Genomic DNA, 11,584 nt, shown 5'->3' on the forward strand with positions numbered 1-11,584 from the left:
CTCGAGTCCTTTGTGATGACAAAGGCGGTGTTAAATCCCTCATACCTGATCATGCTCAGACACTTTTCCTTGCTGCAGCTTACCGGGGGGACACTCGGACTCAAGGGAAAGTCTTTAGGGAGCAGTGTGAGGAAGCCTGTCTGGACGTGTTCTTTCTAGGATCCCCTGTTGTCGGTGCACACACAGGTCAGGGACCTTGGACAGTTACTTCCCGACCCTTTCGGATGCCTGTCGGCTCCAGCATGTGTCGACCGGCCACTCGTCTGGAAGAGAGCGGCCCCGCTCCACCTTCCGTAACACACACACACACACACACCAAAATATGTATATGCACACAAGCGTTACCATTCATTTCCAAGGTGTTACATTGTCGCAGCACACTGTTCCCATTAATCAAGTGGGCAGAAAGGACAGAAGGGCGTGTTTTGGTCACAATATCAGAGTACACATTGAACAAGTTCGCTTTACACATTTGTGTTCAATTTGATCGAGTATGTTTTCTGTTTTGCAGACACAGACCTAGATCCCACCGCCTGGTGCATCTGAGGATCTCTCATACTGCACTCAGCAATGGGTTATTTAAGGATTTAGCTTTTAAACAGCAAATCCCCTGAGGACATAGCATTGCAGCAAATGCAACAATCGTATAGTATTCACAGTATTCAAGCTTTCCTTGTAGGACAAGAGAAATTAGTTCATGGTATTTGTTGCTGACATTAAAGTGCTAAAATAATACTACCACAGAAATGTATTTTATTTTATTCTCTGTCTCTTTATCAACACCACAAGAGATATTCCGGCCTGTATTGTATTATCCTTGAACATGAGAGTATGGCTGCACTTTAACCCCAGAGGTGCTGCCGGAGCCACATGCTAACTTCAGCATGCTAGCGAGGCTAACACGCTAATTTGTTTAGCTTTCTTCACTGTTACCATGTTTAACGTTTTGATTTAGCATGCATTTAACATACACTACTTTCGCTGAAATGAACAACTTGGCGCTTCATTTCATGCATCCGAGGCCAATGGAAATGCCATTTGTTTGGCAGTTCGTATTAGACACATTTTTAGTTTTCCCTGATGGTTGTGCAAAATGGAAAATTAAGGGATGAGTAAATCTATCAAAAGACATGAGAATAATATTCCTGCACCAAATCTAATGGACCGTTGAGTAAAAAAAGTAAATGTCAACTCCACGGAGACACTCGATGAAAAGTCAGGCGATACTAAAATACTCCTACATTCCAAGACTATGGTGACGTAGCCTGTGAAAAGTAATAAAGTAGTCAGCCTCATTCATAGACCATCCTTACCAATGTAACACTACTCAGGAGCTACATTAGTCACGGTGGTTCTACACTGTTCACGTGTCGCAGATCTACAGTGGCCTTCAGGTAAGGCAACAAAGAAGAGGAGGCCCCATGGGGTCTTTTTCGTTCTGGGCTGCTGTGGAAACATGGCGAACTCTGGGCGGAGGACCGTTTCTCTATGTAGATATATCGAACCTATTCTAAACAAAAACATAGCGCTCCTTTAACGTGAGTATACAATACTGAGAGCACATTCAGAATATCATATTTAAATTCTGCTCACTGGCCCTTTAAGTGCATTCGATCCAGAAACCATGTGGTTACGCAATCTGCCACAAGTCTGAGGCCCAAAACCTCCACCCGCGGGGCAGACCCTGGATTTATCACACGGAGACCAACAACCATTCACACTCACATCCACACACATACGAGCAATTTAGAGCGACAAATCAACCCGATCCCCAGAGCACGTCTTAGGGCTGTGGGAGGAGGCCGGAGTATTGGGAGAGAACCCACGCAGACACGGGGAGGACATGCAGACTCCACGCAGAAAGCCCATTGGGTGGAGGCGAAACCACAATCCTCTTGCTGCGTGCCGCCCTGAGCCCAAAACTGAGCTCTCTTATTAAAAACTGTCGTGTGCGGCGCAGTTTGCTCAAGGATCTGTAGTATTTTGAGCACAAGCTTTTTTTCTTTTGTTATACTGAAAAAGCACATGTTGCTTTGGTTCTGACGTACTATGAAGCAAGGCAAGTCATCTTAATCCCTCAACACTAACACGTTGCTTTAACTGATGGCTACAGTGAGTCACTTATCACTGCACGTCTTTCATAACTGCCAACCTCGGGCGTAATTAAAGGTTTTCGGGGTGGTCTGGAGCAATCTGCTGTAGATGTTTTGGCTTCTCTTGTCATCCTAGACGCCTCTAATGATCTGTCTGGGATTGTGATTGATGAAGCACTTAGCGTCGAATCAAAGCACAAGGAACGCTTGCTGCTTGCTAAGCTGCTGGCGAACTGCTGTAGCCACTGTATTTGCACGATACAAGTCTATTACGGCCGTGTCCTTGATGTGAATTAACGACCTTGGTGTCAACATTGGAAGCAGAACCGAGCGCACATTAGGAGTTGACTGGCGTGGCTCAGCAAAAATACAAAAGCTGTAAACACCACGGGTCAGTGATGCGTCAATAACGCAAAGGAGTTGGCTTCTTATTTCTTCAGTGTTTTTTACAATTAAGAAAAAATGACTCGACTGACTTTCAAAGATAATCTCACCGCCAACTGAATCAATGCCTTTGTGTTCTCCATTGAATGACAGCCATTCCACAGAGTCGTGCAAACATGATGAGGAATCTGGATGATGCTTCACCACTATGAAGCTGTTTCTGAGACATCAAGGTGGCTCATTTGCGGAATAAAAAAGCTTTAATTCAATGTTTACAGCCCCCAGCAGCAGCGTAGTGGTTATAGCTCAAATGCAAGTCGCCTGCATACAATATAACCAAAAATATTGTACAATAATCCAACCCACCGAAGCCTTTTTACATCTCGCTTGATCAGGAAAAGAACAATGAACATAAATCTAATGAGATCAGGGACTCAGAAACCGTGTTTCCCGAAATACACATTGGATTATCACACACACAAAAGGCTCAGAAACAGATAAATGTGTTTTCACACGTATTTTACATGCTCCGTGTTTCTTTTTTCCCCCTTTGTGATTACTTATTCATTTGTTTGTTGATTTATTTTTCATTGCCTTGGGTGCAGAGGTTATATGTTTGATGTGCTTTCACAGCAATCCTTACAAAAGGGGAAGGAGGGCTTCTGCCGCTGCATTCGGGTCAAAGGGAGGAGATAGAGGCGCATCTTCTTATTCGCGGCTGCATTTTAAGAGCCTCTGATTAATCCTTTGAGGGGATGGAGAAGCAAAAAAAATAAAATAAAAAAAACCTAAGGTGTGATCAGGGCCTGGGAATGCAGAGCTCAGTGTAAAAACTGTTTGTGTCGGCGTGCGTGAGTGGCGCCAAGAGGAAGCACATCTTCCCCGTGCGAGCTTACCTCTCGCTGTTCTGCAGGAGACACAGAATGTTAATAGAGAGACACTGAGGCAGCGTTTCAGAGCTGCCTTTAAATGTCATAGCATGAGCTTTGTAATCCTCGAAACAAGTAAATCAACACTGGACTGAAGTTGTTTTTTATCGGATGAGATTTGTTAAATGAGTCAGGATGACAGACTGAATATGTATGAATGCATAATCTGCCATCTAAAAAATCCTAAATAGCGCAGCATAAGTATGCAGATTTTGACCCTATAGACAGTACAGGGCTGAAACCTGCACGGCCACATCTTGTTGATGTGAGACCCACCGAGCTCCTGTGTTATACACCGCATAATGGTAACAAGAAATCTCTAGAATTATATTAATGATCAACTGACCCCATAAAAAAAGTCCCCATGACGTCGGTTTTTGGACCTCACCATCTTCGCCTTCTGTACACAGAAGTTGGGGGAGCCCAAGTCAATAGAACACCAAATACATTCTCCTAAAGGTCTCTTGTTGTACTGGAATGCTCACGCTGTCCGTCATGCGGGCCGTCCGGGCCTAATAATGGTTTTTATAGAGGGAGACACCATCACTAGATTTCCGTCAACTGAGGCCAATTAAGGCCTTTTCCCTGAAACACCCCCTCCCGCCTCCTCTCCCGCTGAGCCTAACCACGACCCGCCGCCACGACGGACGAGTCCCAGACCGAAGCGCTGCCATCGTAGCGACCTGTCAATCACAGAGCAGCCACACCCCAAACGCCAAAAGGGACCCTAACTGAAGAAATGAACTTCATGCTGGACTGAAAAAGACTTGAAACAAGAGAGGGTTACTATACACCCCTGTCTAATAGGTTTGTAAGAAAGATGTATTTTCTCATATAGAGAATATATATATATATATATATATATATATATATATATATATATATATATATATATATATTCTTGTTAGCACCGTGTGGTGTAAAACATCTGTTTCTTTTAATATCCTGTGGGCATGACGTTAACTATGTCACCAAACATCCAATCACCAAAATTCCGTCCCCACGCGACACTAACGGAAAGCGGAAGCACACGATTACTGTGTTGAGAGAACTAAAAACACAATCTGCAGCTTAGAGGAAGACATCTTTGGGATTCCGGATTGATTTTGGGAGGTGGAGAATTTATGAGAGTGGTTTGTTCTCAGCTACGAAAACAAAGTGTTGTTTGTGTTTGCTCTGATGCTGACCTCTGACCAGCAACAGCGCCTACTGGCAATATTGTTCATGTTATCCAGGACAGTTCCATGTTTCCAATGAAAGTGACATTGAGGATGTGATTATAAGCACATTTTAAGCAATATTGCAGATAAGAGGGAACTCTACAAGAACAGGCAATAGCGCTTTGAAACCCACAAACATTGTATTTGCTACAATTAGACCCCCATCCCCGTTTCTTCAGCACCACTTCACACTCAGCACCTGTTTATTTTGCTCACACAGCGTTTAGACTTTCTGTCTGCTCCGGAGGCTCTTGTCACTTCTGTCCCTCAGCCTCTTTTATCGCTCAATCCTCCCCAGCAAACTCGTGCCTATTCAAATCAAGGGCTGGTGGAACCGTGCCAGAAGGCATTTCACTCTAGAATATGAAATCTACTCTCCTTTGGGTGTACAGCAGAGCCCCGAGTGGCCCGCTGTGATCCCTCTGCAGCCAAACAACCAACAATAGTCAGCGTGCACATGGCAGAAAGCATCTCATTTCATTGCTGGCTGGGCCTCCAGGAGCCAAGTGTCACACAATTGCTATTTCCAGCCAGAGCGGAGACGGGCCAACAGGGACGGGACAGAAGTAAGAAGGTCTTTCTGGCCGCCTTTCTGCCCTCAGAACGTTTAATGCGTTGCACCTTTTTTACGTTCATGGCTGCGACACGTCAGTGGGGGGAAGGTGACATTTTCGACTGCTCATTTTTCAACGGCGTCCCCCGTCACCGCCCGGACTCCATTGTTTCAAGCGCACTCCGTGAGCTCAAAGGATGGATGAGGTTCTTATTTTTAGAACATTAATTTACGTTGCACAAATGACGCGTGCTTCACAAGCGACTCGGGCACCTTCCCATTGCTAATTCATTTCAAAGCAGCCCCTGTGTGCTGCTCCATTTGCAGGCAGAGTACAGAGATGTGCAGATAAAGCGTGTTCAAAGCACAGACTTCACAGGGAGACGATAACATCGGCTCAGTCCCACTGAAGTCCTCCGTGAAGTGAACAACTTAGCCCTCGGGGTGGTTTCTAATCCGCGCAGCTCGCGGTGCCTGGAACAGGTAAATAAGCCAAACGGAGCGTGGAAGGAGAAAGAGGAAATAAACCACCTCTCACTACATCACTTCTTGAAAACTATTCCCAAACATAGTGATTTTGTTTTGAAGGCTGGAGTTTGTGTGAGGGCCACCGATATTTAATTGATGTGTCAGATTTTGAAAAGAAAATTTGTGTATGAAGAATGTTGTGTAGCAAAATATTTGAGTTTAGTACATTGCTGCCTGTCAATAAGTACAAAAAGTACTTTATTTTAGACATTACTAAAGATAAGTATAAATGAGTAGGTTAAAAAGCGTGTAGCAAGTGTGCAAACATGCAAACAAAAATAAATATGTTAGAATATAAAATATAAACTGAACTCAAAGTGCATTAGCCACCTTCTTGAGTGCTTTCAATTGCATCCCATGGCCTTCCTCTGAGGAAGACGTATGTTCATATGCCGTGGGCCGTTGTCTATCTATATTTTGGGACACTTCTCAAATTACTGTTTCATCATCCACAGTTAACTTTCACACTATAGTTGAAGTTAATTTTCCCAAGAGGGCAGATTTGTTTAGTCTTATGTAATAAAACCTCTGGGACTCGATTACAGACATAAAAAGTGCAAACCTCAGTGTGGGCTGAATACTCAGATAAATCACCTACTTTCTATCGATGCGCTGAGGTACTCGCATGGAAATGTCGTGTTTATATGAGTATTTTCTACCGTTAATGTGAAGCAGTCCACGCCCAGTCATTTCTAACCAGCCAGCGTTTGGTAGATTATTGCTGCAAATTGTGCTCCTGGTGCAAGTTCTCACTAAGACTTTATTACAATGGCTTAAAATAATTTGCCCCAAATCCACCCAGGGGAGTGTTTTCTTCTCAGTCAGACCACATTATGCAGTTTGACCTCCTCGGAAAGAAACCGAGGGGTCGGCATTATCATGCATACAAACGTGTTGTTCACTTATGCTCCTCTGCACATCGCTCATTGATTCAGAAATTGGGAGCATTTTACACACACACACAATTTTAATGAGTTTCCCGTCTGAGCCAATAGCAGAGGATGTGCGTGTGTGTGTGTGTGTGTGAGTGGTGGCCGGTAATGAAGGGGTGTAGCTGGTCAACTTGAACACAGCCTTGTTAAAAAGTCAATTAAAAAGAAACAAAGACGGAAAAGGGGAAGGAAAAAAACTGTTTCTCCTCGCAGCTGTTTCTTTTTTTTTCCCCGCTTGCGAGGCAGCGGGCATTCTCGGCAAATGAGTGCAAGGATTATTTATAGGCAAAGCCCGGCTCTCTGAAGGGAAACGCGTCGGAGTCCGAGATTATGACTTTCTTTTCTGAGGAGTTCAACATCAAACCCGGCCAGTCGCGTTGTACCATTTCACACTGGCTCCCCAATCTTCTGCAGTCCTCACAAGGAAAGAGTTTAGAAGGGAACCTGGGACTGCTGAGCTGTGTCAGGTCGTTTTAAACGCCGTCGACACATTGTAAAGCAAACAAGACACTTTAATGGTTCAAGCCGCGTGCTGCATTTTCGATTCGATCGAGTGGTGGCGTCTGCTGACGTTTACGAGGGTTAGCGGAGAGCGTGACCTGGACGGAGCCACCGGACAGGCCCCGAATCCCTCTAAAGTGATGTGCTTTGGTCCCGTGTGTTGTTTTTCCAAGAAATATTCAACGTCGCAGCAAATAATTATCAAGCGTTTGCCAACGAGCTGGATGCGCACGCGGCGCTGCTCCTCTTTGAGGTTTTGTTGATCACACCACTGCTCAGTGGCCTTTCCTCAGCGAGACACTCTTTAGTTATTCTGCTTTGAAGTGTTGACTAGATGGGACAGGCCGAGGCTTCCGACCCAATTTCAAGTTAGCAGACCACAAACAATTGCCAGAGTCACACTTTCTAAAGCAAGTTGTGTTTCTTTTGAACTTTTTACCACAAGGGTGAAGGTTATCTCGGGACAGAGTCTGCTGTTATAATGTTATCAGTTCTGGTTTAATGAATTTTCTGGTTTCCTTTAGATAATTGTATAATTCTTATTTATTTAGTTTTGCACTATACATTATGCCCAATTCCGCATTTTTATTAGTCAATCATTTAATTGTCATGGCATAAAATGAGAAAGATTTTATTGTTTCTTTTCTTAAATGTTATACCTTCAAAGAGCACCTTATGTTTCAAAAACTTTTTTATGCCTATTCAAAAAAAGGAAGGTTTTGTAGTGAATATTCAAACTTTGGATACTAAAAATTACTTTTTGCACGATGAAGCTGCACTGTTTGATCGATTTATGAACAAGAGATAATTACTATCTCTATAATAAGAAACCCAGGATTTGCCCCACGTTTTGAATTCATTAAGTTAACCCTAACCTTGATGGGAGATTATTATAAATTTAATGAAGAGGGGGGGGAGTGTTCAGTCTTGGTGCTGAAGATGTGAATAACCACATTTTAATTGAGATGCAGATGAGGAGAGACGCACTTCAATGGGAGGAGAGTAAGCTGTTTACGCTCCACCGGGACCCGGGAAGACGTTTGAACGTCCTCCTCCTGTGAAAGGGTGAGATGAAATAGCAGGAGCAAGGATACCTTCACTTCTGTAGGCTGGACAGAAAAAAACTTCCCGGTGCTGTTACACTATTTATATATCCTAGAAATTCATCCACAATGTTTCGCAGTAAAAAGCATCCCAGAGGGTCGGAGTTATGCACCACATTCCTTTTGAATTTAACTGAACTATGAGTCCACAAGGCACTTGAAAAAGTCCTTTTGCTATTCTTTTACAATCGTATTTGTCTTCCATTTGTTTTTGATGTTCAAGATTTCAATCCTGGTTGATTTGACAGCACCTGCGGTTACCGTGGTAACAGCAAGTGCAGTTTAATACTGTGGTGAAAACTGGATTTGAAGATAAGTCATCCAGAAATATAACAGAAGACCGACTGGTTACGTAACAGCCGAGCAGATTAACATTGTTTAAATAGACATGAGAGCTGTCAATCACTAATAACTGCAACAATGATCTAATCTAATGCAGCAGTTTCCCACACAAAACTGGGCTAATGTAGAATTTGTTGCGTAGCTGAGAATGCTCCTTCTCATTGCTGCTGCTTTTTATTCCACTAATCCCAACATAATGAAATAAGAATCAAGCTTCACATTGACAGATTGTGATTGATGATTGCAGTGATTGTTTAACCGCAGCAGTAAAGGCAGTTCCTGTGGCTGCTTCAGAAGCACCACCTCATGTTCCACCACTCGGATGCTTTTAGTGTGAAGCAGCAGCTGTGGGGAAAATTTGATGCACACACACACATATATATATATATATATATATATATATATATATATATATATATATATATATATATATATATATATATATATATATATATCAAGTGCACACACATATGCATACACACAGACACACTCATATAAAAACATATACACACATACCCATATACACACATGCATGCATGTGTTTTTGTAAAGGCATTGTGATGTCAAGATGATCATCTCTAAGCTCGAACCAAGTGGCACTTTATGGAGATAGAACTGAAACATACGGATGTAAAACATTTCCCTCTTATCTCGCAGGAAGATGTCAAGTATGTGACGCGCTTCGGCATTTACCTGTGACAAATATCCATAAAAGACCTGTCATTCATCTAAATGGCTGATGTCAATCATAGCCAGAGGCTCTCTTTTAAACTGCTGTTGTGCTGTTGAGCAGCTGGTTATGTGGAATGCATTTTACAAACAAAAAGGGACTTTTATAACTCAGTTTGGAGCTGATTCATGGAGTACATTCACGAAATGCAACACTGTTATAAATTATTACTTTCATACATTTTTGGGTAATTAAAATGGGTTTCGTGGCAGTTTGGGTTAACATGTTTTATTTTCAATCAATCTTTTCAATCTTTGTCTTTAATCCCTGAGGTCAACATCCCATTTTGGTGAAGGCAAGAATATGACATGTTTCCTGTACTACACTCCTCATTACAGTGCCCTCATCTTGATTTTTCACACAGACTCGACAGCCGTCAGCTAAAAAGTGGGTCCTGAAGTTTAGGCAACACATCTCCAAACCACAATCTAACACCTCATTTGTGTGGCGGTGATGGGCTGATAAATAAAACACATCTGTCCTCTCCCTGTGTGTGTGTGTGTGTATACACACTCCATGTTTGTATGTGTGTGTGTGTGTGTGTGTATGAGGCATCTTTATTGGGTGTGTCTGTTTGACAGCCCCAGCAACACCTGGCCTCCCCAGCAGGGAGCCGTGTATCTAATAATGAGAGAAAGTGTCAGGGACACACAAGGTGTTTTCAGCAGAGAGGAGGTGAACAAAGACGACCACAGACCCCCTCCTCACGCTGCTACCTAACCACACACGCATGCACGCCTCGCCTCCCCCCTCTCCCGCTGTAAACCCCACGGTGGCGTTTCTATCAAACTAAGCAGGCGATGGCAGCTCCGAACAAAAAGAAAGAGAAAAAAGGAAACTGCAGCGATGCTAATGTACGTGTTTGTTGGTGGTTTTCTGCCAGCACGGAGCAGCAACTCCTCGCTGGCCGGAAGCCGCTCGTGACTGAAACCCTGGCCATTTGATTGACAGCTCATTACCCTCCCCTTAACACAGACAACAACCTTGGAAAAATGGAGGTTGAGTTGGCGGAATCCAGCTCTGTTTCACGCCGGGCTCTGACGAGGGGCGACTCGGGCACGGAGGTGGAGAATATCCTTCATTTCTGAAAGTCGAGCCAAATCTACATTCTGTGACTTGAATCTTTCAAAGACAACAGATAAGATTAATGTGTTGCCTCCTGTGAGATTTTAGATTTTTGTTAATAAATCCCTTTAGCTTCTGACGGCTTCCATGTCATTCAAGGCATTTTTATTCTTGATCGACTGAGAAAGAAATGTACCTGAACCTTATTTTTCTTCCACCATGCTCTTCAGAGAGTCAGTGGGTCAAGGCGGAGGCGAGCTGGTCTGCGCCGGGTCAGCGCGCTCCGCGTTCTCCACTAACCTTCATCAGACATTCGCTGTTGTTATGTCGCCGCGGGATTCTCAAGGATGTGGCAGACGTTTTTCAGGCTGACGGTACATATTTTGGGAGCATGCGTTTGTTTGAGGACAACTTGAGCTAGGTTGGATAGCGTTGTCTGAGAAAAAAACGTTTGCCTTCATTCAGGGTTGGAAGCGAAGACGACAGCCGTGCACGCGGACGCACACACACGCACCCGCGTGCACCCTGCAACCTTCCTCCCCCTTGGTACAGCAGTATCAGAGGAGTCTGAGAACTCCCTGTTCCCTGGAGAAGGCCCAGCAGATGCCCCACCGCACCACTTATCTCCAGCTTCCCACCACCGGCCGAAAGGAAGGTCTTTCATACGACTCTTATCGCCAGACCAGAAGGGAGACAAGGAGGTGGGAGGGGAGGGGAGAGGGAGAGAGGGGGGGGGGGGGGTGTGAGGAGAGCCCCCGTCGCGCAAGGCCGAGGCCCTGCGTTCCCATTCCCATGTCTGATCGTCAGAGAAGGAGAGTGAGAGAGATCTCACCTCACTCAGTGTGAGACATCCACAGAAAGGAAGAGGGAGATGAAATGTCAAAAAGCTAGAAACAGCCTGGCGAACCTCACGTCTCCTCACTGCGACCCCTGCACAGCACGGCCACCGCGTTCCAATTCCGTCAGCAGCTCTGATGTGCCACTAGTTACCTCTTTGGCTGTTCCCTTATACCTGCGCTCACATCAAAAGCGGGTTGGTGCTGCTCATTTAGCGGCGCTAGTAGAAACACCATTTGTGTAAGAGTGCCTGTGAATGTAGAATGTTAGCATAAAGCCCCGGTATTTATCTATTCATCATAGAAAGTTAAAGCAGGGGGGCTTCATGCTGGCGCATGCTGCAAGAAAACTAAAAACAGCCGTTGGC

This window comes from Gasterosteus aculeatus, chromosome 6, assembly GCF_964276395.1.
Source record: "Gasterosteus aculeatus chromosome 6, fGasAcu3.hap1.1, whole genome shotgun sequence".
NCBI classification, from domain to species: domain Eukaryota; kingdom Metazoa; phylum Chordata; class Actinopteri; order Perciformes; family Gasterosteidae; genus Gasterosteus; species Gasterosteus aculeatus.